The sequence below is a fragment of the Camellia sinensis genome, chromosome 3 (genome assembly GCF_055761805.1).
Source record: "Camellia sinensis isolate YWXY chromosome 3, ASM5576180v1, whole genome shotgun sequence".
In the NCBI taxonomy this organism is placed as follows: Eukaryota; Viridiplantae; Streptophyta; class Magnoliopsida; order Ericales; family Theaceae; genus Camellia; species Camellia sinensis.
Window position 1 is genome coordinate 783,875 of NC_138963.1, and position 25,651 is coordinate 809,525.

General features: G+C 37.6%; 2 pseudogenes; both read left to right on the top strand.

Moving 5' to 3' along the window:
• Positions 1-17,439: 17,439 nt before the first annotated feature.
• LOC145820850 (protein CHROMATIN REMODELING 35 pseudogene) lies at positions 17,440-24,711 on the top strand (annotated as a pseudogene).
• LOC145820853 (protein CHROMATIN REMODELING 35 pseudogene) lies at positions 24,711-25,352 on the top strand (annotated as a pseudogene).
• Positions 25,353-25,651: the final 299 nt, after the last annotated feature.

Here is a 25,651-nt window from a genome sequence, read left to right on the forward strand (position 1 = left end):
TTGAGTCATCCCATTTCATAAAGGATCCCGTAAAATTGATTAGTTCCACATTTACAATGATCTAACAGTTTCTTTTTTGTTATGATCAAGTCTCCTTTTCTTTTTCTTTTTTTTTATAGCTTTTGGTCCCTGTTTTGTGGCTAGCGCATGACTTCAATTTGTGAACCTCTATTTTGGTCATTGGAGTTGTATCAATTCTATATGATTTTAACAAGCAACTTACTTTTGATGTATTGAAGGCCATTACTTGAGTGCCTCAGCACATATGTGGGCTAGCATCCACAATGATACTCTCAAAGAGAAAATGTCTGCACTCGTCTCCGTTTTGTCTGCCTATCAAGATAAAATGGGTACAAGATATCTTTCTGCTTTTCCCCCTGAGCTATTTGATCGTTTTGAAGCTATAAAACCAGTTTGGGCACCATATTACACCATTCACAAGGTATAAACTACTATAGTTGTTTACTAATTTGTTTATTATATACCATTGATATTAACACTTCCTACATCAATAGATACTGGCAGGTCTTTTGGATCAACACATATTTGCCAATAATGATCAAGCTTTAAAGATGGTGATATGGATGGTTGACTACTTTTACAAGCATGTTCAGAATGTGATAGTGAAGTACACTATTGAAAGACACTGGCTATCATTAAATGAAGAAACTGGCGGCATGAATGATGTCCTTTATAGGTTGTACATAATAATGGTGCACAAAACTTTTCTAGGAACCTCCTTAGCTCTTCATCGTGGTAAAGTAGCATGATTATAGTTTTTGTATCAAATATCAGCCCGAATGACTGGGTTCGTAAGGCATTTGGAAATTCCACATTATAGCAAAAGGAGTCATAAACATCATATATTCACTTCCTATAGAGCATTAGGGCATTCTGCAAAAGGAGTTTCATCCAATCTACAATTCTACAAAGAATTTGGCACCTTCTTTTGCTTTGAATATCTGTAGTGCAATTATGCCCTTAATTCCAACAAATATTGCATTGAACAAACCAATGACATTTAACAATCCCAAATTCCCTATATAGAGCTGTAAAAGCTGATTTGATAAGTGGCAACACTTAATGAGATTTTTGTAAATTGTCACAATTGGTCAGGGATTTTGGTTTAATATGTCTTTTTCATTGGGATTGGGGGTTGGGAAGAAGGGGTACTGAAGTGTTGTTTGTCCTTCGTAGATTATCACTACATTGTTTTTTTCCGTATCTGCAAATTCTCTAATAATTTCAAACTCATTTTTTGACAAGGCCGTTTGTTTGTTGTGACTATGTGTAGGGAGATTCAAAACATTTATTGTTGGCTCACCTTTTTGAGAAACCCTGCTTTCTAGGATTGCTTGCAATAAAGGTAATTATCATTTCTTTTGTTTAATTACTTTAAACTTCTATTGGTAAATAGATTTTGTTAAATTTTTGCAGCAATGTGGTGATGGCATACAAGCAGTGAATAGGGCTGTCCAAAGATGCCACTAGATTCTTGAACTATTTGTGTATAAAATTGATCACATGGAATAATAGTTTGTTATGCATACATGTCATAGTTTGCCAGATATAGAAATAATGGAGATAGATATCGAGTTGGACTTCGGATGTCGAGAGTAGTGTACATTCCAACTTTATAGCAAGGATGCAGTAATAAAACCAGCTTCCCTTGATTATTGAAATATTGCACTACTTGAACAATTCTAACATGAAAAATTGATGGGAAATTGATGCGAAAACCGCGCTCCTTAGATAGCCAATTACTTAATGTCAACTAAATCAATCAGTTCTCTAGTCACCTCTATGTAAAACTAGATCTTTTCTCAATCAAGTCATACTCACAACCCCAACCTATGTTATCTTTGCCTTCCTCTTGTCATTTGGCACCCTCAACTTAGATTGAACGACTTATTTGTTTCTATGCTATAATTGGTCTAGGTTGCATCAAATCATAGGGTGAGCATGGTCCGGATTGGACCAGATTGGAGTAAAACCAAGACCAATCCGTTATCTACGGATCTTGAAAAATTGGAACCAATCCAATCCGTTTAAATCGTGGAACCAATCCATTTAAACACGGATTGGATCGGTTTAGGACCACGGATTTACATAATTAAATAATAAAAAAATATATATAACACTTTAATTCATAAAAATATAAATATAGCACCATATTAATTTCACAATAGCAACACGTCCTTTCATAATAACGACAAATTGTTCTAAAATTTAAACAAACATAAGAAAACTAGTTCCATCATAAGTATTTAGACCATTACAAATTAGCACAAAAAACTAGCAAACAAAAGTAATAAAAGAAGATACTATGCAAGTTTAGGTTTGGAAATAAATTTTATATGAAATAATAGAAGATACTATGCAGAAGGGTGTATAATAAAAATATAGACTATTTGTATACGGTCCAGATCGGTTCCAATCCGGAACCATGGGGTTCAATTCAGAACCAAATCGTGAACTACAGATTCTTAATTTTTCAATCCGAAACCGAACCACGGATTCAAAAAACCAATCCAAACCTACTGGATTGGGCTGGACTGGATCGGATTACGGATTTTACGGATTCCTTGCTCAGCCCTAATCATGACAGTTCTCTTTCTCAAAAGGCATGCGTATTATGTATGACCATTGTGGAACAACCTAAAATGACCATTATGAAACAACCTAAAATGACCATTATGAAACAACCTAAAACCAATTCACTATTAAACTTGACATGTTTTAGTCTTTGACATCTTATCCCTTGCGCCTAAACCATTCCTAGAAACAATAAAAAAAAAAATGAAAGAGATAAGAAGAAGAGAAAAGGGAAAGGAGACTAAGGAACAAAATTTCAATTCTTTTCCATCAAAACGGTAGAAATGTTTTTGTTTCCTCATAAACCAAATGAAACATTAGTGGAATGCTAAAATTCCAACGTTTCCACCAAAACATACTGCAACGCTACATAACAATACCAAATTAGAGAGTTGTTTTAAGTTTCGATACCTATTAGCCTATCCAACAATACTCGTTTCCATTTGCAATTTTTTGTCAAGAAAAGATTTGAGATGAAAGAAAAATATTAACTTGGGTAAATTACATTGACCTCCCCTAAGGTTTGAAGAATTATAGCGAGTCCCACAATTTTGACGTAATTGAAATGGCCTCCCTTTAATTTCAAATTGTATAACATTATCAAAATTTTAACCATATCACTATTTTATTAATAGAATTTCAGTTTCTCTACTTTACTAATTATTTTAAACAAATTTGAAAATGAAAAAAAAGGTTAATGGGTGAGATAAAATTACTTGTTTGTTAATGTAAAGTACTTTTTCTTTACAAAGATTGTCACAGGTATTTTTTTTTTTTTTTCTTCTCACTCATATGCTACTAATTTTTTTTTATAATACTTTTTTGTACAATATAAAACCCCCCTTCCATCCAAATTAGTGCTTTAAATTTTTTGTGTTATGAACATGTTATATTCATAGATCTCAGTACATTCAATTTTTTTTTAATTATTAAGAACATATTAACATTGATATAGGCTCTAATTTTTGTTTAGAAATATATATTCTTAAGTTTGAATCATTTCTGTTTCCAAGCTAACCAAAACAACATACCAAAATGAATTTTTGATCCTTGGAAAGGACAAGGCAAGAGAGGAAGAATTAAGTACAGCTAGAGAAGAAAGATGATCTCCTAGAACACACACAAAGAGAGAACGAGACCCTTCACATTATTTCTGTGATTTGTACTTCAGTAGTGATTTACTCTGTTTTAGAGCAATAATATATTCTCTAATTTTATCATACTTATATTTATGCTAATGGTTGTTCAGCTTGATCATAACACTTTATATGTAGTTTCTAATAATAATGAAAATGCTTTCATGTAGTCTCCGCAACAACCGACGAACGTAGAATGTGGGTTTTATGTAATGCGGTATATGAAAGACCTCATTAGAGATCAAAGCATCCTAAGAAAACAAAATGTGAGATAAATTCTAAACTTTTATTACTATTATATTCATGATACTTGTACATCTTCTTCATTATCTAATTGTTTCTAAATAACCTCTTGTAGTTCAATGGAAAAAAGACTTACACGGAAACTGAATTTGATGAAGTGCGAGTTAAATGGATTAATTTCATACTAAAGAATATGAGTTGAATTCCAACATGTAAGTATGATATAACTTTCATTATTTAAATTACTAATAAACAATTTCTTTAGTTGATAAGGAATATATAATCACTTCAAGATTTCATTTTGGATTTGTTGATTCTATGTATATTTGGTTTTATGACTTTAAAATATCTAGTCATACGTTGAAGATTTTTATTTTGGATTTATTGATTCTATGTATATGTCATATTTATATATGGTAATCCAAACATTTTATACTAGTAACAATCAAAGTTGTTATTCATTTTCTATTGATGTAGGAGATGAAGAGTCAGTGTGATGAGAAAATGTCCGATTTTGTCTTTTGTAAGACAAGAACAGTCTCTACAAAAATAGTAAGTTTATTCATATACTTCTAGCGGTTTTTGAATTAATTTGTGTTTTTATTTTTCAGGTCAAAAATTTCTTAGAGTGATGCAAAATATGGTCAAAGAATTCAAGAACTTAGTTTTTTCAAGTTTTTTCATTTTTTTAATATATGTAATCACAGTTAAAAACTTTTTATTAATTCCTTTGTATACTTTTGAACATTTAACTTTCATTTATAAAATATATGATGTTATTTCATTCAATATATGGTTGTGATTCAAAATATAGTATATAGTGTGTATTACATTCTTCAAATGCGCATACAAAAATAATATTATCATAGGTTTTATTAATTATTAATCACACTTAAAATATGTGATCTAGATGTTATTAATCACACTTAAAATGTGTGGTCTAAATGTTATTAATCACACTTAAAATAAGTGATCTAAATATTTTTTATCACACTTAAAAGGTGTGATCTAAATGTTATTAATCACACTTAAAATGTGTGATTAAAAATGACTCTTTTTAATCACACTCCCAAAGATCACACTTTAATAAAACTTAAAAGGTGTGATTAAATAACATTCATCACACAAAAAAAGTGTGATCTTTATCTGTTTTTGTAGTAGTAACAATTTGACAGTTTGTTACTTTCTAAGTCATTATGTACCAAGACGGCATCTTAGAACACTACATGTACTATGTCATACACATCTCCAGCTCTTCTAATCCTCACTCAAATCAACAACCTCCGAGTCTGAGTAATCTAAAAGGTCAGGGTCCGACACCAGTGCAGGATCCTCCATTATAGCCTTGATCGCAGATGTCGCGTTCGATCCATGTATCTTTGACTCTACCTTTGCGTCTTCTATGCATGAGTGCCTAATGAGTGGACGGGTCATTTGATCAATCTCAATTTGCAAATACTGCCTAACTTGGGACTCGCTGTCATGAGGGTATTGTTGCTACATTTCAACCGATTGGGCTTTAGTAACCTTGAGAAAAACACATCGACAGTAGTGTTCACAGTGAACTCGTTTGGCAAACAGTGAAACTGGAATTCCAAAATACTTTCCCAGGCTAGCATCTTCTATTGGGGTGCAATTGTAATCCCGTAGTGGTTCAAAACTCCACAATGGGAACCCTGTTACAATGAAACGTCGATCACCGAACGAATCGATATACCCACCTGCATAATCCAATTCTGGTGACTTCGGTCGAGAACTATCACCCATTGCAACTGATTTTCTACGATCGCATTTACTGTGTTGTGCATCCATACGTGTGACGGTTCTTGATTGAGTCCAACTTTGGTTTTGCAGGTTCACGAAGAATATATGGATGCAGAAACAAACCCAAATGCAAAGGAAACAACACTGGTTGCAAACTTGAATAGTGGTTGGTTATAAATGTTAAATTTCCTTAAACCCCTACTCATTAATACGTTGGTGGTAGGTGGAAACACGTACTGCTTTAGTTATGGTTTAAACATGTGAACAAAGTTATTGTTGTTTGGTGGAAACACCTACCCAAACTGAATAAAAGCAAATGAATTAATTTGAATATTTCATTTAATATGTTGGGTGTAGTTGGAAAGGCATATGTATCTGATATGGGTTCTGTCGGTAAGCATTATGGATGAATAGACATATAATTGGGTTGGGGTAGACCAAAAGTTAGGTTGGGGCACAAATACAAATACAAATGACGAATGTGAATGTATGATAAACTGTGGGTGTGGAAATCAATGACAATGGGAAAGTACTAATGTAAGATACAATGCATGTGTGTTGGAAATGACAAATAATGGACGATTAGGGGTACTGAACGGATGACTTGGTGTATGAAAGAAGGAACGAATGTGTGCAAGATGAATTCAGCCGATTTGAGAAATTAATACAATATAAGTTACAATGCATGAGGTCTTGTGAAAAGATACAAGTCATGTACCATATCTTATAAATACTTACAGCGTAGTGTTGTGTAATATTATGAATCTGTACATTCCTTTAAAAAACTAATAAGTAAAATAAACCATACACATATTCTACAAAATGTGTGATTTGAAGAAGATTGAATCTATTGTTGAAGCTCATGTTGCTCCTGTATTGCAGCAGTTTCAAGTTATCTACAAAAGGCTGAATCAAGTAGAGACACGGTTGTCAACTTTGGAGAGCTAAGTCGGCGTTATGAAGCAGAACGTTGATTGGCTCACTGATGAGAAATTGGTGGTGGACGAAGTGAACTCTAATAAGATAATGGATGAGGACAGTGAATCAGACGGTACAGACAACTCTTCACAAGACGCTGCTGATGATGCATCAGATATGTAGATTTGTTTATTTTTTTTGTAACCTTCTCTATAAGACGTTGCATTTTTCATTTGTCTGGAATCATATGTGGTAATGGGCTGATATATAAATTACCTACAAAGAGTATTGATTTTTGATTCATCTGCAGTCATGAAATATTTATATAGTACTGTAAGGCTATGCCCGTGCCTGAAGGGACGGTTTGAATAATGTTTGGAAGCACTAATTTAGAAAAAAATAATTAAAATAAATAAAGTAAAACGAGTAACAATTTCACTGCTATATAAATAATTGAGTTATGTTAAGATCCCAAATAAATTAACAAACAAATTACCAAATCTTTGACATAGGTGTGGAACCCACACAAATCACATGTGTGTGGGTCCCACATCTATGTCAGAGGTTTGGTAATTTACTTGGGATCGATAGCATTTTTATATCAATTCACAATGACAACAATTTCATTGAAATATGAAACACATATGTGGAAATAGGGAATTACAATTTCTGCCAACTTTAGACGTAAAACAGCACGAAGAAGGAAGATAGTGTATCATTATGACTAGGGAGCAAGTGTAAAACAATAACCAGCTTTTACGAAGAGTTGTCTGAGTTTACGAGTGATCTGACATTTCCTGCTAGCAAAGCAACAATAAGGAGGTGCTGGCAGTAGTACTTCATGTACCCAAAAATGAAATCCACGAAATGAGGTTTAACAAATTACATCGAAGCTGCATCGCAATTAACGCCATTAACAGATATCATAAATTAACTAAAATGTCCTTTTGACAAATAAGGACAAATTACTTACACCCCATTCAAGTTGAGCTAAATTATAGATTCACCGCTGACGATTACCTAATTTACAGATTCCCCCTAATGTTTACCTATATAATCATTTTCAAATAAGTCACGAAATGAAAAATTAAAATGGGAAAACACTTATGACACTAGAAAAAATTGAAGGTTGTAGAGACCAAAATGTAGGGACAATTATTTTAGGGGACCAAATATTTTTGTTTCCAATAGTGTCGTTATTATATTTTTAGCAACGAAAATTGAACATTACTGATTAATTATTATAATTTTTGTAGCTTATTTTTTGTCTGAAGAAATAAACGATTTTCAATAAACTTATCTGTCTGTCAAAGTCTATTTATTATTGCCATTTTCACAATTTTGTCATTGAAATCCTTATTTTTGACTTCTCAAGGCGAGCTTTTAACGACTACCATCAGGACAACAGAAATTAGTCCCTAAATGTCTGTTGCAACAATATTTCCAGTTTTAAAGATCAAAATAATTGGTCACCAAAACTCTTATATGTTGTACTGTCAGCTGCTAAAAATCTCATAAAATTAACAAATAATTAAATAAGTTGAAACCTCAAGAAATGGCTTCTAAAAAAATTCTTCTAATATGTTTGGTTTCATTTTTTAAAAGTAACTTTTACTTTTTTGTAATTAAATTAAAAATTCATTTGGTTAACAAATAAAAAATACAACTAATTATTAATTTTATATAATTTTATCTTTTCAGTGCTTTACAAATTATTTGTACAAATTAAATATATATTTTTTATTATATTAGTTTTTATTGATTTTTTAAATTTTCAAATAGTTTTTTAAACAACAAATCAAACATGGTTAGAAAAAGTTTATGTTTTTTTTGTCCATCTAACGTAATTCTTTTGTAAAATTTGTTCACTTATGAAAGGGATTTCAGGAGGGACAATATCGTCCATCAATTTATAATTTGGTTATGTCAACTAACTATTTTTAACATGTACTTACCGGTACGAGTTAAATTGTTATGCGAACATACACCTTGGACAATCCGATGTCATTTATGAGGAAATCAATAATTTAGCTAAACATCAATGCAGGTGTACGTAAGTTGCCCTAAAATCTAAACTGACTTTTGGTTCAACTTTATACAGAAATAGACAAAGCATGATGATGTGGCATTTTGCGTTTGGTTTGGGGTACACTATATAAGTAGAGCTTTTATCTTTTTATCTTTTTTGTGGTGACATTATGTCTCTATTTTTTGTCAAAGATTTTTGTAATAAATTAAAAAATGCACTTATTTATATCATCTGAAACAATCCACCGAGCTGATCAAAGCAAAAATAGAAACTGTAAGGGTAAACTACCAATACGTCTTAATATTTGGACTTCATTCTCATCAAGTTCTATTGAAAATAAGTATTGGTAAAAGCGTCGAAAAAAATAATTTTTTTGTGACGAATTTTTAAAATTGTCGCTAAAAGTTGTGAATTAGTGACATTTATTACAATGTACATGTAATAAGTCCCCTATTTTTTAATCCTAATCATATATAGGATGACAAACCTGCCTTTTTGGGCCCACTTAAGTAAATATTTTCCAAATTTAACCCACCCAACGACTGGGCCCGACGGAAACTATAAAAGACGGAACTTGGTTTCAACTTCGTCTTACTTCACCTGGTCTCTTCCTCTCTCCAACCTTTATATTTGGTTATATCGGAAAGACTTCTGTCAAGACTTTCAAACTGTGCTGCTCCCTCTCAAAATTTCCCATCTTAAAACCCTAACCCATGGCACCAAAGAAATCACAATCCACCTAAGAAGATGAAACCAATGCAAACCAACTTCGATTTCCAAAATGCATTAGAGACGTTACGAACTCATTCAAACTTGACTACATTCTGATGCCAAGCAGTAGCACTGTTACGAAAGCAACACTAGGCCCTACCTTCATACAACACTTCCCCGATGAATTGGCTCCATACTACCCACTTGCCAATGGTGAAACCTTGCTTATCAACCAATCCAAACTAAACAGGGCGAGTTGGGAAAGCAGCAAAACTCCCCTTCGAGCATGGAGGCAATCGAACTCCACTTGGCAAAGCTAGGTCAAACGAATTGGAGGTCATGACTCCGATGTGTGGAAACATCTTGGCATCACTCAGGTAATCCATCTGTCCACCCTCAAATTTGATATGAATAAATGGTTGATAGCCACTGCAGCATGCTTTTGGTCCACATCTTGTAATTCCATGCTTTTAACATTTGGAATGATATCCTCAACTGTCCTTGATGTCGCCTAACTCACTGAACTTCCCATTCTAGGGCTAGAAATTAGTGTCTTGCTAGAACCCATTAAAGTACCCTTCACCCTGTAGACGCGCCCGCGTGGGACCTCGCGCTACAGTTCGGACTCGATTTGTGTCACGGTTCTTAATCTGAACCAAAGAGTCCAAATCTGGCAAATCGTTTTGAGAAACAGATTTTTTTTGAAAAAGTAGTGCCAAACATGGACTGCTTTGCCAGATACAGAGTCGCCACCTAAATATTTTAAAATGGGGGAATTTAGGAAACCCTGACTCGGTGCCGAAGGCCACATGTCCGTCATCACCGGAGTTGTCTCGGCTCGGGAGCTTGGGTACGATCGGGGAAGGTCAGCTATGAGCACCCCCTTTCGCCCGGTCCGAAGACCGGCCTCTACTAACCGTGATATCCGTTTTTGAAAATTTTACGTGTTCTTAAACCAATTGTTAGCCTAGAATTACTATGTTATGCGCGCAGCAAACAAGTATAGACCAAATCGCCTAAATTGGAACAAAGCATTTCATGTTTGTTTTGAAAATGGTTTGCTACTCGCAAGTAGGCTAAAATGCAGGTTTTGCCACCCTCAAGTGGGTTTTTAGAAAAGATGGTTTGCCACTATCTAGTGGGCTTTAAAATTCACAGTTTTAATGTGTTATTCCAATTTAAGCAATTCGACCTCCACCCACAGGCATTCAAATAGTTTATCTCATGTAAACACTTAGCCGCATGGCAAGCATACTATTATGGCGACATTCACACGCATGTTGGATGCTAAAGCATAACCACTTACATTGTACTCCGTGCCAAAACAATAAACTAGTTAGCAAATGTGCGTGTCCTAGTTCATGTTATTTTGCCTAATGCAACACATACAAGATGCAATTTTAGTTAGGCTCGGTTAACCTAAATATGACATACGATATGCAACAGTTAACAAGTACTCAACTTGGAATTGAAATACAAGTGCAGTTAGCATGATGTACCGAGCCCGGTGCATGTTAACAAATGCATGAATGCACGCATGCATATCATAAGGTATGCTAATTTCAAAAATGCCCTAATCTACCATCATAAGCTGGTAAATAAAAGGGAAGAAAGAAATGGGGGTTGGAAGACATACACACACTCACCCACGCTTATTACATGTTTACCCTCACTCAGAGGGCTCGAATTAATATTACAGTCCCAAAATAATGAATAAATAAAATTATTACAAAATTTCCTAATTAATTAAAAAAAAAAGGGGAAGCAAAAGAATAAAGAGGGTGGCCACAGCCTCTGCCTCGGGGCGCGCAGATGATGCATGCTCGAATCCGTCCTGCCCGGAAAACCCGTACTATGCTCTTATCGCTTCTGTTTGTACTGCCTTGTCTTTCTGAAAAATTTCCAAAATGCTGGAACAAGCTCTCTGCATCCTGCAGAGCACCACCGGCCAGACAGAATCGCCACCGGCACTCCAAAATTCCCGTCGGCACTTTATCAGGTTCATCGGCACTCCAGATAGTGCCGGTCGGCACTAAATTCTGCCGGTCGGCAGAAACTTCCTGCAACAGACAATCTGACAGCAAACAGAGGATAGGCAGTGCATAGTATGGAGTTTTTGGGCACATGTAAGCATGGTCTTACTTCTTATCATGCTTTGGACTCAAAGAAGCATGACTTTCGATCCTCGAATCATCAATGGTACATGGTGAGTCAAAGGATCGAATTTGCCATTTAATATGAAAATGCATGCAACAAACAACATGAAAAACCGAGGCCTTATCAAGTTAGAGTCAAAGGTCCCGATGACCGGGGATCAAGGCACATTACATCACTTGAAGTATGAATGGTCCTTGACTCCCGCACTTGGTTTGACACCCCAAACCAAGTAAATGCAATGCATGCAATGCTCACAAGCCTCAAATGTGTCATACCACCAAGATGTAAAGCACAACAAACATTATGCTACCAACATGACAAATGTACAATGCTAAGCATGCAAGGTACCAAAATGGTGCAAACATGGACCAAATTGACTATGGGATCGATGTGCTACACAAAGTTTAATGGAACAACTATGCAACAAACATGGAGCAAGCATGCAAGAGGGCTGAAAAAATGGCAAATGGACAGACCCTTGCCCTCCTCAAAACAGTGACCAAAAGTGCTTGAAATGATAGGTAATCAACTCATGTTAACAAGCAAATTCACGGTCCCAAAGTTAAGACACAAAAGGGGGCGACTTACCTTCAATGACTTGACCACTCATGGCATGATCAAGACAAGTAAAAACAGGATCTATGCACGCAAAATAGGACCCCAAAAGCTCCTAGTATGGCAACTAAGATATCCCCCATGAAGCAAACACACTAAGGCTCATTCTTAGGCATAAAGGGGACACATCTTCAAGGCATGAAAGAGGCCATGCATGCACACATACAAGCATGATTCTTGGACTAAAATATGACCCTAGATGATGCCAAATCAAGAGGGTAAACACAACCATGCATGCTAGAGGTCAAAATGCTCAAGGCATCCAAGCCAAAATACAAAGCAACTCTAACAAACATGCTAAACATGACCAAGTTGACAACCAACAGATTTTAAACATGGAAAAACAATGCTAAATGCTCCATGGAACCAAGCCAACACACACAAAAATCATGGCCTAATCATGGGGTGTACTTTTAAGCAAAATGGAGCGATACAAAGCAAATATCACAAGCATGCGAGAGGGCCCAAATCCGACCAAAAATAGAGATTATGTAAGACCTAAGATGCCTAAAAAAGTACTGAAATGAAGCCAAGAAACAACAAGCACGCATGCTATCCTTTTGAGCCCAAAAAGCAAGTAAACAAAACCATAAAGGGAGAGGGGTGTCCCTCCCCTATGCAAGACTTCAAACCAACTTTTTTGACACTAAAATACACTGATTTTTGGTGATCAAAAGATCAAAATGCTGAAGTGAACAAAACCTTATCAAAAGGGCACCAAAATAGGCCAAACAAGGCCTATGAGGGTGAGTTTGCAATCTAACCACAAAGAGACCTCAATGAAAGTGTTAGAGCAGGAAAATATGAACCTTTTTTATGTTATACACAAGAGCTAAAACAGTAAACAAAATAGGTAGAAAACCGATGCAAGTTTGGGGAATAAAGAGGAAAATGCTCACCCTTGAAGAACCCTTGAAGAGCAAGTGGTCTAGCCTCCTTCTTTGGATCAAAACCAGTCCAAAACTCAAGAAACAACTCCCCCAAGTCCCTCAATCTCGGACTAAGGTGTGATAGTGTGTGTAATGGTGCAAAAGTAAGGTAAAACACACCTTTTGGGCCAAGAAACACACACAAAGGAGGGGGAAGAGGGAGATATAGAGATAGAGTGTATCTATATTGTTAAGGGCTGGTTTTTGCTTCTAAGAGTCTAACCTAGAACCAAGAGGGAGGACCCTCTCTTATAAGGATCCCTCTTGCAAAGCTTATACAACAAGCTTGGCTAGAGGGAAATCCCTCCATACACGTGTATGGAGGGGAAAGGAGTTGGTGCCAGCTATCACAGCTGGCACAAAATATCTCCATAAAGTGGAGGAACAGTGGTCGGCTGCCCAAAAAAGCTATTTTGGCAAAAAACAGTGCCGACCGGCAACATATTATGCCGACCGGCAATAAAGTGTGCCGACCGGCAAACAAAAGTGCCGATGGAAGAAAAAGACCGGCCGGTGGCCTCCAGCCACTGCCGGTGGTGTATGGGGGTGTCTCACAAGACATTCCCTGCCCTTCTAAGGCAAAACAAAAGTGTTCGGTGCAAAACCGGACACCACACGGTCAGGTTCGGAGATCCTGAGGTAGGGCGCGCGAGTCGAGACCTCCGGGAACTCCAAACGAACACAATCATGGATGATCACCGAGTGTTCAAACGGTGACGTCCAAGTCTTGAGGACGGTCAAAAATGGGGTGTCTACACACCCTTAAAACTGACATGAGTTACACTGAATTTACCAAAAAATATAAAGGCAAACCGGGCAATGCTGTGACTGACCAAGAAAGGGCTGCCTTTTACCTCATATGGCTATACCAATTCCTTTTCTGTGTTCCTCGGTATAAGATTACTAAAGAATACCTCTCTCTGGCTACACTTTACAAAGGCATGTTTTCCTTTGTTGATAAGAAAATATCTAACAATTGTGGTGGGCCATTCTGGCTTTTCCAAGCATGGTTGTATGTGTATTTTCCTGAAATACAATCTGCCAAACCAAACACTATGATCCCCAAACATTACTCTTATGCGGAATGTTTGTTAACCTTTGTTGATAAGCCCACACTTAGCTTCTCTCAATGCATTACTACACTCTTCAACCTTTCATCTCACAGAGACCCCCTACTGTTCATGCCATTTCTTCCATCTCAATTCCCATTGTCTGGAGTAGAACATCTCTTCACAGATCTGTCGGACCTAACAGATGACGAAAAGATTTGTCAAGCTCAAACATGGAACTACATACTGACATCCAGGCATATCCTAGTGGAATGTTCTATCTCCTCCAACAAATTGTCTAGCTGTAGTGTTGAAAACAATTTCCCTAATTAATGGGCCAGACAATTTGGACTTACGCAAGCCAAACCTTGCCCTTACTTCCACTCCACCATTGAACAACAAATATGGACAAGGATCAACATCAAAGCTTCTTCCGAAGCCAAACTAATTGGAATGGAGAATGAAAAACTTCTACAAGGCTTTAGCCACTTCTACTTCAAGCTTGTTCCTGACCTCATGCCAGGTTTTCAACACTGGTGGACCCTTATGGCAATAGTAATTTTCTCCAAACCTCTTCAGACCTGTCTGAGAGAAGTGTCTGGTGACAATCAAGGGTCGGAACCACTCACTTCAAGCCTCAAGACTTCAAGTAAGTTTACTGTAGCTATCAACCTACTTGTACTTCACATTTTTTTACATATTTGTCCTACTTTCTGTTAACTCCTTTGCATTGTTGCAGCGAAGCCTGCTCCCATTGAAACTCTTGTCAGAGACTAGAGGAAAGGCAAAGCACTGATAGACCAAACTGTAAATCCTAATGCCCCTTCGTCTATATATAAGCTTTTGGGAGACTCAATAACAACTCTCCAAAAAGAGGAACAAACGAAGACAATAACTGCCCAATCACCATCTGAAGAGATGCGAACCACGAAAAGAGCATTCAGTCCATCTCCAGATTCCAGTGAATGGGATATTCCACTCAGCCAACTAGTTGCCCAAACCACTCAGCATCCTTCAGAGCACACACCTAAGGTATCTCACTTATTCTTGTACAGGCAGTAAATTCAATGACATCTGAAATCTAATCTCATATCTTTTCATTGTAGACGAAAAGGAGGAGGCTTCTTATTTCAACTGGTTCTGACGAAGAAGAAAGCCTCATGCCATCTCCCAAACAAACCACTAAATCTCCCCCTCATATCACTGCAAGTGAGCAGAATATACAAACTCCAAACCAATCCATTCCACCTATTCACTGTGAACCCCCCCTAAGACAATTGAGGTAACACTTGGAGCCTTTCCAGTGAAAGATAATTGCCCTGGTGAAACTAAACCAATCACCTGTCCGGCAGTATTTCCCTCCATCCATCAATACTTGACCTAGTAGGTCCCCACCTTCCACCATTCAAGTAGAGACAATTGACATTGCTCCATGCAGAAATTGTCAATCATCTCCCCCTAGTCCTCGTACTTCTCCCTAGGACCAAACAAGTGAGCCTCCCGTACCAGACACTGAAATCACTCATGGTAAGCATACTGCAACCTGTTATATTCTTCATAAAATGATCAAATAACTAACTCTTTCTGATAGGGGCAGGGATAGAAATTGGAAGAACTTCATTTACCAACCCCAAGCCTTCGAATGAGCTAACCCACACAGCTGCAAACATAGAGGCAGTTGTATGAGTGACCCAAGAGTTGACTATCTCCTCCACACATGAACCTCACACTTCAACCAATCCTCAACAAACCAAGGCATCAGCAAGTGAGGGAACCCCAACTACAGTACCCACAAGTGAACGTACACCCATTCCAATATGTACTGATGTGCAGGTAATATCTTTATTCCTTATACATTATGTGTTTGTATAGTTCAGACTTTCCAACGCTTACTTAACTTTCAACTGTCGACAGGAAACCACATCAAGTGAAAACATATGGAATGAAATTGCTGTATTTGAGAAGAGGTTACAACAGATTTCACCCCTCCCCCAAAGGTTGCATAATTTCACAGAGGAAGTCCAACAACTTTTGACCAACTTTCTGAAACTCATCAACACTCCTCTTTAAGAGATTGCCCTTAACTAACCTAAGGAAGCCTTGGCCTGCCTCACAGCCATCCAACACCTTTCTCCCAATCCTTTCAATCCCAGTCAACTCAAACAACTAGGCAGAATTGTGAACGGATGGCCAACCATGGTGGAATGATTCAGAAATGCTCAACGGAAATCGAAGCGAAGAAAAATTTCCTAGGTAATGCCCAAACCATCTTGAACTCCCTGAAGCTCACTCAGCAGAACTCCTCCAACATCTCTGACCAACACAAAGTGTTGGCAAGTGAACAATCAAGGCTGGAGGCAGAATTAGCCGCTGTCAAGCAAAGAAGGCTCTTACTAGAACAACAAAAGGACCAATTTGGCAAAAAAGCGAGGAGCATGCTCTCACAAATTGGAAGTGGTTCTTCATCCATTGAAGCCATCAAAGCAGAACTTGATGAAGCCCAAGCTATGGTTGTAGATGCCTAGTCAAATTGGGGTATTCTTGCCATCCTGTTCCCCAACACCTGAATTTTGGTTGTGTTCCACCTCTTGTAAAGACTTTAACCAAACTCCAAGCTGTTGTAATAATTTTAATGAATGTCAATGCTTTATGTTGTAAAGTCTGGTTTATTACTTCTTTACATTTTCCCACATTGTTTGACAATTTTGTCCAACTACTTTCCATTTATGTTTGTTCTATGTGGGAAGGCAATTTCATAATAACACTACCAAAATCGACAGAGTTACAACACACACCCTCCGCAGAATCGACTCATAAATTACATAACTACTACTAAGTGTACACCATACATGTTGTTTTGTTGCTAATGTCTGTATTGGTCCCCGCAATTGTTAACTTCTTAGTCTCCCTCTTTCTGTGGCCCCTGCCGACATAATCCTACAATTGCCAATGGTTCAGTGTTTGAACTGCTCATACACTTGAAGGATCTGAAACCCCACTAAAGTTGAACTTCCATCTGTCGAGCTGTTCCTATATCATGATGCCATCTACCCTCAATACTTTGGCTTTCATATCGACATAGAAAACCCTAGACCCTGCACATGAGTCTTATTGCAATGCACCCATCAAGTCCGTGACCTAAGTTCATAACCGGCACATAATCGGAGCCATCCGATGCAGATGCTCCATCTTTGAAGGCCACTTGTCCTCTTAATTGAGCGTGCAATCTCACTTTCACCGGACTACGTGTGACCATCCAAATGATCTACCTGTCGATGGGAACCCTATATAAAATGGCTGCAAACAACTACGTAATGGCGTTTGGAAATGGAAGGAGTTTTTCAATGGGTTCATCTTCTTTAGTAGGCAATATTGTTGTTGGGAGCCATTTAGGGTTATAAGTTGTGTAAGAGCTGCTACAAAGCTTATGAAGCAAAGAAGGGTAGTCTGAAGTAAGTTGACGTTGAAGATGTGAAGCTTTTACAGCTATTGTTGGGCCCATTCCTTGTCTGATTTTAATTATGTAAACATTTAGCTGGGCCAAAGAAGGGGGTTTGTTGAAGTTAAAATAATTTTATGTATCCATTTGTACTATATATAAAGTGAACACCCATTATGGTGTCCTCAACCCTTGGTTTCTTATGCTACCATGTGTCCACCTTTTATTTTTTTTAAAAAATAAAGACATATTTAATAGATGACAAGAGTGGACTTGAACCTTGGACTTATGTGAAATGAGGAAGACTCTTACCAGTTCACTGTTGGTTCTATATAAAATAAATATTTTATTTTATTTGTACTTATTTCAATTGTGCACGCATCGCGTGTGCCAACCGCTAGTACTATTATATATGCGCACACTGAATTGATGTCAAAAGTGTGGTGGGTTCTCCTTGTACGATGTGCCAAATTTTCTATCCTCAAAGCACAAAAAATTCATCACAGGAAGCAAGATTTGAACCCAAGACATTGGGTTTCATTCAGAACACTTCATTTGTTTAATATTTGTATATATGCTTACTTATCTGAATTGCACACGCATTACGTGTGGCACCCGCTAGTTACATTAAAATTATACAAGTTGGGCATTGGTTGCACCAAATTGTGGATTATTCATGTCGACAGATGGATAAAACAAATGGTGACATGTGCCAGTTTGACTTAACTAGCAGTATTTCATTAGTGAAATGGACAAATTGCATCATAAGAATGGCATTCAATGTAGTAACTGTTCCAAGTGATGGAGCACTTACTACGCTTCATCATGGACTTAATGGGTTCTTGCAGAAGTGATGAAGTATAGAGTAAGTGCTAATCTCTGTCAATCAGATGTTCAAAAGGGTTGAGGGACACGTGCCATGATAACACAAAGTATCTCGATAGGCAGAGTAAAATATTTGGAGCTCCCAATCCTTCGAGTAAGGACGCAGTTATAGAAGCATTTGAGGAAGGGGGAGTTGCAAATTCAAAGTCCTGTGATAGTGGGCCACACAACAAGGGAGAAGATATAAAACCCATGGATTTTGGAAGCATGGACATGAACAACGAACATTTCAATCGGTTTTGGTCTGGGGAGTTGTTCTGTAACTTAGGAGTACTTCCTATCGTAAATTGTGCTACTTAACTTCAGGAAATTGGTTTTATTATGAAATTAAAGTGTGTACTTTGTTTACTCTAGCCCTCTTGTCATTTGTAATTTGTTCGAAACAAGTGGTCGTACATTTAACTAAATTTGAACCAAATTCTCAAGAGTTGGTTGATCTGTTTGTTCAGTTGGTGTGCATTCTTCTTTAATTCTTGACGATTGGGAGTACTTGGACTTATCATACGACTAGTTGTACTTTTGCGTAGTAACAGAATCACACACACGCACGCTTATTACACAATTTGCCCTCTCTCAGAGGGACCGAAAGAATAATACAAATTAACTAACTAGCAAGCTATTTAATTATTACATAACACTTAACTAATTAAATGAATTAATTAAGCTAAGAAAGCCGTAAAGAGGCCTCAAGAAGAGGGATGAATGCATGCATGTTCGGTTTCGCTCAGAAATCCATCGTCATACTCATGCTGCCTCTGTTTACACTGCTCTACTCCTCTGAAGACTGCACAAGTCTCAAATATGCTTCTGAAATACTCCCTGAGGATTGTGGGATGTCATCGGCCAAGAGGAATGGTCACCGGCCATGCAAAAGTGGTCATCGACCATAAATGAGGCTCTCGGCCAACAATTCATAGCCGGCCGGCACTGAAGATGGCCGACCAGCCATCTCTTTCTGCAGAATCCTGTTTTGCTACAACAGAGGGCAAACAGAGAATGGCAATGCCTTTTCAAAGCAATGTTTGCACAACCACCCTCCTTATCATGTTTAAGACTCAAAGGAGTATGGTTTTCGATCCTCGGACCATCAACCACGCATTTCAATGCATGATGGCCAAAGAAGCCAAGTGTGCAACTCAATATGGAATGAAATGCACAAAACACATAAAGGGCCCCAACCTCTATCATGATTGATCAAGAGGCAAGAGATGCACACACAATGCAATGCAACCTAGGCAAGCAAGCAAGCATGCAAATAACTCAAGTGCGCAACAAATCTAATGCAACATGAGCATGTTAACATGCAATATGCAATGGGCATACAACCTAAGAATGTGGACATGTATAGCATGCAACAACATGCAAAATGAAACAAGCATGCAACAACATGGCAAGATGGACTTACACTAACATGGGTAGCTCTCAAGCATGCCAAAATCAGTGGTCAATAGTGTTGAAATGATGAAATCAAAGCAACAAGACATACACAAGCATGCACAATGCAAAGGCTCCAAGCCAAGGACACAAGATACAACTCTCCAAGAGCATGGCAAGGATGAAACATGAGGCATAATGGCATACACTCCAGCTCTGAAATAGCATACAAAAAGACTCCAAAATGATGCAACAACTCATGCAATGCATGTTGATAGGCTCAAGTACCGAAACTAGTGAAGCACATTACACTAGAGGTATGCAAAGCAATTCTCAAATGATGAAACCAACCCCAAACAGACCTGATGCAGGCCAAAATCAGTGGCAAAATGTGTTGGGATGGTGGCTTGGAATGCATTCAAATGATGCTCATGCAATGGTCGGTAAATAAGGCATACAAGTACAACTCTCAATAGCACTTAAAGCATGGAAAATATGGGAGTATGGCACAAGTATAAGCTCTAAAATATCATACCCAATGATGCCAAAACATGTAAATAGCTCAAGTCAAGCATGCAAGGGACCCCGAAACTCAAAGCTATACAAGGCTATTACACAACAAGTATGCATGGAAAGCATTTTTCGACTATGAGGCCACAAAATAGAGCTTAGGTAGCCTAAATCATGAACAAAATCAGTTTAAGGCATGGCTAAAAAGTGCTAGAATCATAGGCTAAAATGGCATGCAATACAAGCTAGTGAAGGGGGTTTACACTACAAGTATATGAGGCAATCAAGAGGCCACCAAACCAACAAAATTCAGAGGTATGACATATCAAATAAAGCCCAAAAATCCACTGAAACATGGTCCATGCATACAAGAATGATAGGCTCCTTTGATAGGGTATAAAGAGGGTTGTTCTACACATGCAAGATGGACACTTAAAATGGCAAAAAGGGCTCTAGAAAGAGACTATGCAGATCTTAAAACTCACTAAAAACAGCCTGAAATATGCTCAAGAAGTATGCAAATAGGGACTCCTTTGTAAGGCCAAAAATGCCAACAAACAAGACAACAAGGAAAGGGGATGGCCCTCTCCTTCTTAGGACCTCAAAACACCATCCCCACCACTGAAATCCAATCCCTCTGGATTTCAGTGGTGAGAAGGCCAATACAAGGTGGTCCTGAAGCTCACAAAAAAAGGCACAAAAAAGAGGCCAAGCAAGGCCTAAGAGGGGGTAAACAACACCAAACACAAAAGTGACCTCAAACAAAGATCAAAAGCATGAAAAATCAGAACTTTTATCAGTTATACACTAAGCTCAAAACAGCATGCAAGATAGGCTAAAAGCTTGTACAAAAATGGGGAATAAAATAGGAAAAATGAGTGTTACCCTTGTAGCCAAGAACTCCAGCAGGTCTGGACCCAAAAACCAGTCCCTTAGCCTCTAAAAATGGCCTCCAAGATGCTTAGACCGAAGGTGGAAGGGTTAGGCTAAAAGTTGTAGTGCAATGGGGCCAAGAACCTTACACTTTTGAGCTAAAATGGAGGAGATATAGAGAGAGATATATGTGTATGGAGCCTTGACCAAAAATCTGAACCCTTGCTAATAAGAGAGAGGGTTTCTCTCATAGAAGAACAAAGGTCCAAGCTTCTCTTAGAAGCTTGAGCAAAAGGGCCAAGCTTCTCTTAGAAGCTAAAGCAAAAAGGGTCAAGCTTCTTGAGGAAGCTAGAGCAAAGGGGTCAAGGTTCAAGCTTCCTCAAGAAGCTAAAAAAAGGTTCAAGCTTCCTCAAGAAGCTAAAACAAGGGTTCAAAAGGTTCAAGCTTCCTCAAGAAGCTAAAACAATGATGCAAATCCTCCATACACGTGTATGGAGGATACAGACTGTGCCACCTGGCACAAAATATCTGCATAAAGCAGATGAATAGGGTTCGGCCAGCAGAAAAGGCCGATCGACCAACACAAAGGGCTGGCCGACTGAATACATTGCCGACTGACCATCACTTTTGGCCGGTAGCAATAAAACAGGGCCGGTGGCCTCAAGCCATGGCCGGTGATGTGTGGGGATAGCCAACAAGCCATTTCCCGCCCTCAGGTGCAAAGACCACAAGTCCTTGGTCCAACCAAGCACAAAACAAATAAGTCGAGAGATCTTGAGGCAAGGTGCGCGACCGAGACCTCCAAGAACTCAAGACGAACACGAACATGGATGATCATCGAGTGTTCAAATGATGACGTCCAAGTCTTGAGGACGGTCAAAAATTGGGCGTCTACAGGCCACCAAACCCAATATCAATGATTGTCTGCTTTTGTGCTTAATTAAACCGGTTAACTAGCTTAACAAATTACTTCAATGATATGCGGAGTTGCCTTTTAGTATGCACTTTTTTTACCCTTAAATTAATACAAAAATACAACCAACAATGTCAGCAAAGCAGGACCTAGCCAAATGCATTTATGAAAACATGAAGTACGTAATTACCTTTTCAGATTTCGGTGAACATGGAACTACTTTGGCGTGTTCCTCAGCGCTCGCCTTAGCCATGTCCGCAAACCTCTTCTTCTCATTAAAGGGGAATTCCTTCCACCTTTCCCCAAGCTCCTTTCTACTCTTTAGGCACGAAAGTGACACACGTACAAGACAAGTAACAACTATAAGTCCAAACTAACTGTAACTACAACTTTTGCCAAACGCAATCCATGTGCATTGTTTGTAATTAAATAAGATTGCAAATACAAATAATAGTTGCAGGAAAAATTCAGTGACAAAACGTAGATAGAATTTTAGAACGAATTGAAACTTACAAAAACAGTAGGAAGTTGACATTATTATATGCTACAATCCAACAAACGTGAAAGAATCAGAAGCCCGGTACGACCATTCAATACAACACGTGGATGGCAACCCAGTAATGTGTTTCCATCATAGTGTGTTATAGAGAATACATATTTCCACACTCACCATTTTTGGTCGAGTGTTGTCTGGCCCTTGCATTTCCTTCAATTGTTGCTAACTGCATGCAAGCATCGTTAAGCTTATTATCACTAAATCTTAAATATGAATACATATATATATATATATATATATATATATGTAAGTATTAATGTCACGCTGACCCCAAAATCTGCGTAACACACCTTTCGTATATTCGGGACTGAATCGACACCAATTTAAACATTTTTACAGATGCAGAACCAAACCAATTTCAAACATTACAAACTAAACTTTGACAAGGCGCATACCTTCACTATAAAAAATGTAATTCCAGATTGTGAAATGAACAACTAGTACCTGTAACAAATTAATGGTGCAACTGGCCGCTTTCGAGAAGAGCCATCGATAGTGTTAGACATTTGGATATGTTGTTCGCCAATTGTCTTCAATCTTTTCCTTCCCCTTTAAGAAAGAGCCAATCATACAAATTAGATTGAAGGGAAAATTACAGGGTTGGTGTACACATTTTGTCTGTTGTCTCATTTGAATCGATGCACTTTAAACTCCCTCAATTTTGACACTTCATTTTAAATTTCATGGACAATTTTGGTCAAATTACTAATGCCATTTGTGATTTTCATAACAAATATTGTAATGTCAAATGATTGAGATTAATTAAGTTCAGTAAAGTTATAAGTTCACTAAAAAAAAAAATTACACATGCCATGTACATGCATATTTTCTGATAGAAAATAGTGAAGAGTTGTAATCAAATGGACGTAATTGAAAGAAAAGTTCACAATTGACGATGCAAAGTGAGGCCATTCAAAATTTGTGCAAAACAAATGACATAAAGACAAAAGTACATGGGCTGCTATAACAATTTATCCTAAAAAAAATTCAGGGTATTCCTTGGTGATGGATTTCATTTGTTTACAAACATATGTACGAAACCAACTGGTAGCAAGTCTTCAAGAAGAAAACTAAAATTGTTGGTGCGAGGTGACCAATATCCGTCAAATTCAATGATGACAATTCCTGCAAAGTATTTCAATCAATATTTACAAGAACACAAAGAAACGGCTTCAATATGTAGCTGTTAACCTGAAAATTTTGCGTAAACACAGACAACAAAACGCATAATTTCTCAACACCTATACAGATTTTGAAACAGTCAAAAGAAAGGACACACATCAAAATTTTGCATTTAGTTCAGACAGCTTACAATTGAAATAATTATTTGTACAAGCGATAAATGCATAATTTTCCAAAAATTGAAGAGGAATGACTACATTTTCTTTTTGATTTAGGGCACAAGGACTACACGCGCATACTTTTATGAAGGCCGGACTACAAAGGACAAGGAAACAACTGAAATATTTCAATCAACTTGAAATTGGTGCTCATCCTAGGCACAAAAAGCAGATGAAACTCCATCAAGTTGAGGGCTTCAATTTCCTACTGAGCAACTTGGTTGCAGAGAATCCAGGTGGCTGCATGCTAGCCCATGCTCCAGGCTCTGGAAAAACTTTCATGATAATTACTTTCATGCAGAGTTTTCTGGCCAAGTATCTCCATGTTAGACCACTGGTGGTGCTGCCAAGAGGCATTCTGGCTACATGAAAGAAAGAGTTCTTCACATGGCAAGTTGAGGACATTCCGCTATATGACTTATACTCTGTAAAAGCGGATAATCGAGCACAGCACCTTCAGGTGCTCAAACAGTAGGCAGATCAGAGAAGAATACTTTTCCTGACGTACAAACAAGTTTCTTCAATTGTATGTGACAATGAAATAAACAAGACTATCGCTGCTTGCCAACAAATATTGCTACCGTACCATCCATTCTCATTCTGGACGAAGGTCATACTCCCAGAAATGACAGCCCGCAACTCCTGAATAACAACTATCTTTCTCTTGAAATGTAATTGTTAATCAACAGAAAGATAATAATTTCAAGAGAAAGGTAACTGTCATTCAAGAGTTGCGTGCAATGACAGACAAGGTTCTTCATTTCTACGAATGAGATTTTCTTCATGAATTGCCTGGGCTTGTTGACTTTACTGTATTTCTTCACCTCAGTCCTACACATAAGCGTGAAGTTGAAGAACTGAAGAACTTAGTTAAGAAGTTCAAAATTAGCTAGGATGGGAGCACACTTTATGTGCACGCATAGTTGAGATCTCTCCTAAAGAGTTCACTTACAGACACGTCAACCACAGAAAGAGAGGGGCTTGACGATGCCCGAATGAACCACATCTCAGAGAAGTTGGATATTAGAGAAGGACTGAAGGCAAACTTCTTCCTTAATCTGTTAGGCTTATGCTAATCAAGTGGAAAAAAGGTATTGGTTTTCAGCCATTATCTCCAGCCACTAAAGTTGTTGGAAAGGCTAGCCATGAAAGTGAAGGGTTCGACTCTGGGAAAAGAATTGTTTGTAATCACCGGTGATTCCAATTCTGAGATTAGGGAGTGGTCCATCGATTGTTTTAACACTTCCCGAGTTGGTCGACTCCTCTTTGGGTCAGTAAAAGTGTGTGGGGAAGGAATAGCTCTCTACAAAATTTGAAAATCATCATCATCATTTCAACTCTTTCAATTGGGTTTCCTATGTTTTAAGTTCAATACCGACAATGCATGAACTTCAACACTGAAAGAAACAGTTATTTCTAAACATAAGTTCCGGCAATATAAAGTCACCAAGTACTACAAAATTGAAAACAAAATTCAACTGAGTGTGGTAGCCAATGCTGAATCAAGATTACTCATTGTTTGTTTTTTGTGTTTTTTTGTTTTTTTTTTTGGGGTACTTTAAAAAAAGAATTGTTTTTCCCGTACCAAGATTACACAAATATATATATATATATA